We start from the raw sequence: 7,659 nt of genomic DNA, 5'->3' as shown, positions 1-7,659 counted from the left end.
GTTATTTCACTCTAGGCTATGTGAAGAAATCTTTAAGAAATGGAATGTATTCTGCTTTATCATTTCATCTGAAAAAGTCGCTACTTACTTCAGCATTTCAAGTGGCTATAAAATGAGGAGTTTAACAATCACTTTTATATTATTATTATTTTAAACTTTTATTTCTATGATGCTTTACTTGCCTGGTCAAAATTGCCCAGTGCAGCCCGGAGATCAGACGGTATTGCAGGTGGTACTTATCAGTGATTTTAATAGGAGGTTCGCAAATCCCCTCTGGAATGAGATGTTCTTTAGGAGATGGGGCAGGTTCCCATCCGCAAACCCCAAGAGCCCGTCACTTGATCACTGGGTTTCTTCGGTAATTTCTCTAACGTGTCGAGACACTTTGCTAAAAAAAAAAGAAAAAAAGAAAAAAAATCAGGGAAGGGGAGGAGGGGCATGGGGGGAGAATGGAGGGAAAAATAGGCTTCCCAGTGAGATATTGATTTGAAATATGAAACATTTTATTGAAACAAGCAAAACCCAGACTTAAGGAAGCAGTTTGATACTGCACAATATTTGAAAAAAAAATCATGTGCATCTGTTTAGCACAATATACTGCATAATGACAGCAATCTTCCCTGTTTGTATCTGTTCATCTGATTATACGGCGTAACAATTCTTTTTGCTACACATTTATTTACTAAAGGATTTTTTTTTAATGGATAATAAATTAGTAAATCAGATATCATGTGCTTGGGAAAACACGTTAGTCAACTCCCTACACACCCGATGTGAAATACAACTGTTTGATGTGATATACCGTGATAGCTGCATATCCAGACCACACTGTGAAGTTACAGGCTTCCTTTGTGGAAAGACAAAGCAAGTTTTAAATCACTACTTGGTACTCTTTTATCTAGGCATGCGTTACTTTGAAAAGCTTCAGTTTTTAACACTGCAATGCAGCACTGATGTAATGAAGAGCTTTCACTTACTTGAAGTATAACCCAGTGGCCTTCTTTTGATGCCTTTTCCATAGCTATTTCTGCTACAGCTTCCTGTCCTTGACCCAAGATACATTGTGAAGTTCTCCTGAGTCAATGGTAAATCCAAACTTGTGCCCTAAACAGAACAATGTACTGGACTATTTCAAGGCAAATACTGAGGCAGGCATGTGTCCTGCATGCCGTGTTCGAGTGGCACACATCACATGAGTCACGGTACGGAAAAACAGCTCTCAGAAATGCAATTTCAATAAACCAGCTGAGCTAGTGTATTTTATTGCTTTCTGCCTGGATATTCCTATGCCAGCAAAATATTGGAACGCCTGGAAAGCAACCCAGGAGGGGATTGCTGGTGGACTCCCTGCCCATGGCCTATACTATTATGTTGATGTGCACAAAAATGCACACACTGGAAATGCACAGCTCGTTAAAGGAAAAAAAGAGTCTGACCAAAGGTGACAGTGCACACAGGCAGCGCAAGGGCTCCGAAGTCCTCACAGTGAAACCGGAGGCAGTTTGGGAACAGGAGGATTAACAAGATTTTGACACACTGCAGTAATAAGGTCAGGTCTTGATGCACGTGTCCTTATGCAAGGTTGTTGACGGGTCCTGGTGCAGTGGAGCAGAGCACTCAGCTACCCTTAGCTCACCAGAAGCCACCAGCACTTCACCGGCACAGCAGGGCTCTGTGGATGTGTCCGGTCCAGGCGGGAATATGGGGCTCAACGGATCAGAAAAACCTCATTTACTTTTCCAGTTCTAGTAGTTACGATAAAGACTAGTGGTGCTGGTAGGTAATTTGGTAGGATTTTCCCTCTTTCTCAGGAGTAGTGTTCTCTTATGTTTTTTAGCCGTAGTGCTTAGTCTAGACTAACTCAATGCTTCAAAAGGCAAGCTGGCCAGTGCAGCAGAGAAAATGAACCTTACGGGGGAACAGGGCCACCCTCTTGAAAGATATTGTGAACATTGTCTTACACTTCTGCACACACTTTGTTCTAAGTTACATTTGGACAGAATTCCCATAAATTAAGCATTGCAGTTAATGGTGCCTCATAGGAACCAACAGCTCAGGTGCAAGTCCCATCTACAGGGCATAATATTTTATCGTGACTTGTACTTGGTAGCGATCCAAGTACAACACGCATTAGGGTCACTCACAGTGCAAAATCTGTCCTTCAAAGGGCCGAGGCTGGTAATGCAGAGTGACAGCACGAGTCACCCTGGCTCCTCTGCTGTCTCACATCATTATCAGCTTCACGAGAGACCTGGGTGCTCTGCAGGCTGCTGCACATTGCAGCTCTGTCCCTTCCTCGCATCCTGCACGGGAGCCTTCAGTATCTCTGTCTGAAGTCACAGAATTTATTCATAAATATCGTCATCCACACCTGAAAAAAACAGCATGTAAAGCCATTACATTTGAACATAAATGTGGATTTTGAAAATCAATATAACTTAAGATCTTGATTTCTTTTAAAGCGTGTTGAGTCTTTACCACAATCATACCTAGGTGGTTAGACCCAAATTTATCCGAGCTGAGTTAGAGAGAAATCAGGTAACTCGTGCAATAGAGGTCAGTATTAAGTCGGAGAGTTCACAAAGCATCGGTTTCTTTCTTTCATTACTAAAAGCTTCAGGATAAAATAGCTGGGAAATTAATAAAAAAGAATTGTAATGATTATCACTGTTCAACTCTGAAAAAGCTTTGGATTTTGTTTGTGGCTAAATTTTCCTTTCAGAACATTTTTTAAAGCTTTTTTAAAAAGGAGAGAATGTGCCACACACCTTGTTTTGGAAGAACAGAGGAACCTTCAGCAAGACATGGACCCAGTTTAAACCAGAGACTTAGTTGAGATATCTAATGTTTCAAAGGAAATGTGAACTCATTTTGTGTGAGCCTTTCAGTATGGCTGGAAACACTGAATTACACCGAGCAAGGATCAATATGACATTCCAAGCTCAGTTAAGCTCAGGTATCTCTAGAATACCTTGAAAAATTGCCAGATACATAGTGAAATGCTTAAAATTTTAGATGTTTAGAAAAAGACGGATCTTTACTTTTAAATGAGTAAGTACAGTCATCTGCAGCAACTAGTGTAAAACCAATCAACCAAACAAATCCACCATTTTTTACTATGCTGTACAGGAATATATTTTATAGTGTTATTTGAAATTAATTCCAGAAATGCTGGAGAAATCTAGCTGTGTATTAATACCCACCACTTATAACTACAAGCCTGCAGAGTGGCAAAAAATAGAATGAAAATAGACTGTTTCCTGCCACAGCCCATTTGATAAAGAACAGGAATTTTGAGAGGGGAGGGAAGGAGTTTCCTTTTCCCTAGTGGAGTTTATTATTCTCTGGAAGCAGGTAAACCAACACTGGCTCATGAAGATACTTTAGAATAGGAAATGTTTTGCCTTTGAAATGTACCAGATTACATGTCATTTCAAATCGTGCTCCCAGCAAAGATACCCTTGGGACCACCTTACAAGAGCTTTATTTCTTGCCTGCAAATTAGTTGGTTCAAAACACTTCTCCTCTCATCTCTGCCTGCAGCTCTTAATACCACACATGCCATTCGTAAAATAGGGGAGAAGAATGAAAAGACCCTGAATGCAAAAATACAATTAAAGAATAAAACAAAAGATCGTAAAGGCAGGAACAAGATGCAGTTCATCCGACAAGAAAACGGCTGAAATTTTGGTGCATTTTTGGAGACATTTCAATAAAACCTCTTTTGCCGTTGCAGCAGGGGCTCATTGAAACAGCTATGTTTTCCAGTGGCAGACAGACAATAGCATCTAAATTATTTTTAAGAAAGCACTCATAGCACTAAAGCGACCACTACTACTAAATCCATCTCAGAAGAGAAGGGTGGAGGAGGAAGAAAGGTCAACAAATGTATCAGGTTCTTTGTGTAATGCCTCACTGACATTTTCCAGCTCCCTCAGCTGGGTTTTATTTTTTTATATATATATTTTTTAAGAATCTTGGTAAAATGCAGTAAAGGATTTGAGGTTATCGCCTGTCTCTCTCTAACTTCTGACATCTCTTTATGACAATAAAGAGTCACAGCCAACTGTAACAGGAGGGCAACACAATGAATCCTGGTAAGACAGGGAAGGGGGGAGGTTCAACTTTGCTGCCCCTTTGCCCCTATTTCTCGCTCGCAGAACAGAAGTGCCATCTGTTCTTAGCCCTAACATGCACGCGTTTGATTTCCATTCAGTAATAACTAACACAGGAAAAAGATTATCAAGCGATCTAAAGCACTACCCACATTAGCAGTCTTCCCTATCCTAGGTATTTTGTTTGCGCCTCCAAAGATTTGCAGATAAAATGGGTACAAACAAGCACTTTGATTGCCTGGAATTATTCCATTCCCTGGTAGAGGACCATATGGTCAAGGTGTGGAACATGACTAGATTAAGGATAAATCATGCTTGGGAAAGAAAAGGATTCAGGAAAATCAAAACATGAGGAAAATCAAACAAAAGGAAGGGTGAATATTCTAACCTGAATTCAGTAAACAGTCTCTATTAATTGATGCTGTAATGGATAATTGTAACAAAATACGTATGTAAACTGTGTGACTAGACAGTATTAAAGTATGATCCTGTTTTTAAAAAATCTGCAAAAATATATTTCTTAGGCTTCAGAGTCAAATCTATTGTTTTCACATTAAAAAAAAAAAAAAAAGACCTCCCTCCCATAAAAAAAAAAAACCTCCCTCCCATACACCTTCCAGAGCAGCAGACCCAAAAGGCTAATAAGAGTTTTTTTCCTTCTTAACTCACTGCTGTTGCTGAGGTCTGTGCAGATCCCTCACTCACACCTTGCACTGTGTTGTTGAAAGAAGGCGCCTGCAGCAGCAGATGCCAGGGAAGGAGCCTGCCAGGTGATGTTTGCAAAGCAAGATGGTGACCAACCAGCAGGAGCAGCTGGATTTCTCCATCCCAGCCCTCTGCTCTTCCCTCTCGATCTCTGTTCCAGGTCATACCAGTATCTCATTTCTTCATCTTCTCAACACTTCTTGCCTTTCTCTTGCTGCCTGCCTAACTTCTTACCGAAACATTTCTTATATGACCAGAACTTGCCCATGTTGTCAGACCCAGGCTTTCCTCTTGGGAAGGACCTGGAAGCATAGGAGGTGAATGGCCAGAACAAAGTGTAAAGCAAACAGATTTGTAAAATGATATAAGCCAAGAGAGTGGCCAGCAAGCAGGTTGTGCTTCAGAGTGATTATTCTGCACAAGTCAGACATTGCTTAAACTGTATCTGAAATGTGAAGCTGATCTGTCTGGCAAACCTACTGATGTCTACATTGTCAAAATATATGAGACAACATTTCATTTCTCCAAATTTCCATTAATTTCATTGTCTTATTTTCTTTCTTTTTCCTCCTACATCAGGATGACACTTTTGAAGCATATTTTTAAGAACATAATTTGATCAAATGATCCAAGGGAACTCCCTATAGACATCCATGATTTAATGCTACATCAGTTCTTAAGGCTGGCATGACTGACAATGAAATTTGGTTTAGCTCTGGTTAATTTTTAGATAATAAATGCAGTGCATTTTTCCAAGTCAGGACCATATTTTATTTCAGTTCAGTTAACACAGTTCAGTTAGAATTATATTAAATAAAGGCAGTCATGCACCATAGTGATCATTCTGAACATCCAAATCTTAATAAGAGCAGAAGGTGCTTGGTACCTTTCTGGAGCCAGGCCACTGTAGTGTCCTGGAAGGTGAGTTCCGACCGCCCTCGAGGAGACAGGGTGGGAATTCCTGCTGTTGGCTGATGCAGGATTTGGTGCAGGAGATACTCTGCTCTGAACGTAAATAAGATCAACATCTGATCGTGAACTTCTCTGTGCTTTCCCTTCTCCATCTCCACTTGGGATTTCACTTTCTAGCTCACAGAACATGCACTGGAAGGAAGTCAAAGGAGCCTCTTTTATCGGCTTATTATTTTTCCTCCTAGTCCTGAGTCGCATTTCTGCAGGCTTTGGGCTGCTCTGCTCTGCACTGTTGCTTGCTCTTTGCAGGGGAGGAAGGGAACTGCTGGCATGGGTGCAGGTCTCAGAAGGGGATCGTGCAGGCGCAGAGCGAGCATGGCTGCACCAGGCGCTGCACGCTCCTCGCAGACAAAAGGCGGCGAAGGGAAAGGTGGCACTTTCAGCTCTATCAGAGATCATTATACAATACCCTTCTCACTCAGCTCGTCCTAGGGAGAATATGCACGTGCGGCAGCAGCCCAGAGGATGTGAAGAGCTGCTGTGAAAGTAGATGCAGTGTTTGAGGTGAGGCGGGACAGCGGCGAGTGAGGAAACGAGCCGTCTTTGCGGAGATGCCCCCACTGACAGCGGCTTCTGTGAAACCAGCCTTTTGTGTTGGTAACAGGGAAGCAGCTCGGAGCGGCTGCGAGCAAACTCAGCGTGTAGGAAGCATTTTAGACTGACGTGTGTTGCCGGAGGGGGAAGGAAGTCTCCAGAGCCCCAGCAGAGCCCATGAGCAGCTCAAGCCGCAGAGACCCTAACAGCAGTGCACAAACCTGTCTGTGCCGCCTCCTGCTACAGAAAGGCATGGCCACAGGGCACGTGTCTTCTCCCTCGCTGAGGGGAGGCTTGCAAAACCACTGTGCAAAGGTGTGTGCCTCAGCCTGCACGGCACGGGTACATACATGTGTGCACACACATTCGTAAGCATGAGCTCGGGTAAGGTCTGTCCTCTACCTGGAGCACTAAGTGGGATGGGGAGTTAGCTCCTCTCCTCCAAAGGGACTGGAAAACATGGTAGCTGTGGGACCACGAGGATTTGTTCCCATTGACTAATCCGAGTAATATCCTGGGCTTGGACAAAAAAGTACAGTGAAGAAGATACTGTCAAAGCAGAGATATGATTTGAAGATTAGGAGAGTAGTTGAACCCTTCTGGGTTCTCCTCCACAGAAATCCTAACAGCATTTGGCCCTGCAGTATCCTGGGATGGAGCACTCCTGCATTTCCTCTGTGCTTAATGAGAGCCAGGGATACTCAGGACTAGCAGAAGATATTCTCCCTTTTGAAGGATCCAGCTCCGGAAGATCCCCCACTATTAGGAGTATGACCTCTTTTCCTCCTCTTCCCCATTCCCATTCAGTGACTTAAAATTATTAAATTAGCATTAGAAACACGGGAAAGAATACAGTCCAAAAATCACTCCAGCAAAGGTAATGGAGCTGTAATTGCAGGTGGCACAGAATTTAGCACAAAAGATGGTGTTTCAAATATTTGTTTCTCCCTACTTAAATATTTTAAAAGAATATATAAAGGAGGGAAGCAAGCAAGCTAGCGGGCGGAGAAGCTTTCCTTCAGTGGTTTTGTGAACTAAGAATAGAGGGAATACAGAGCAAGGATCTTGCTATTAAATTTCCCCATGACAAATAATGCAGCTGCACATTGTGTGCAAGAACATCTGCTGAATTATGACACCCCCCCATGAGGAACGTGACATTACACTGAAAAAACACTTTAGGTGGAAAAGCAGCATAAACCCGTTTTGGAAAATCTCCCTCCACCTTCTCTTCCCCCTTCCTTTTTGAGCTATGATAACTGAGGGAGTCTATCACTCTGTTGTGACATCAGTAAAATCACACTATAAAAGTGACCGAGCATTTCAGCATTCT

This window comes from Nothoprocta perdicaria, unplaced genomic scaffold (assembly GCF_003342845.1).
Source record: "Nothoprocta perdicaria isolate Ctin4 unplaced genomic scaffold, notPer1 scaffold_0, whole genome shotgun sequence".
NCBI classification, from domain to species: domain Eukaryota; kingdom Metazoa; phylum Chordata; class Aves; order Tinamiformes; family Tinamidae; genus Nothoprocta; species Nothoprocta perdicaria.
The sequence above is the reverse complement of the archived record's forward strand: the minus strand, read 5'-3'. Positions refer to the sequence as shown.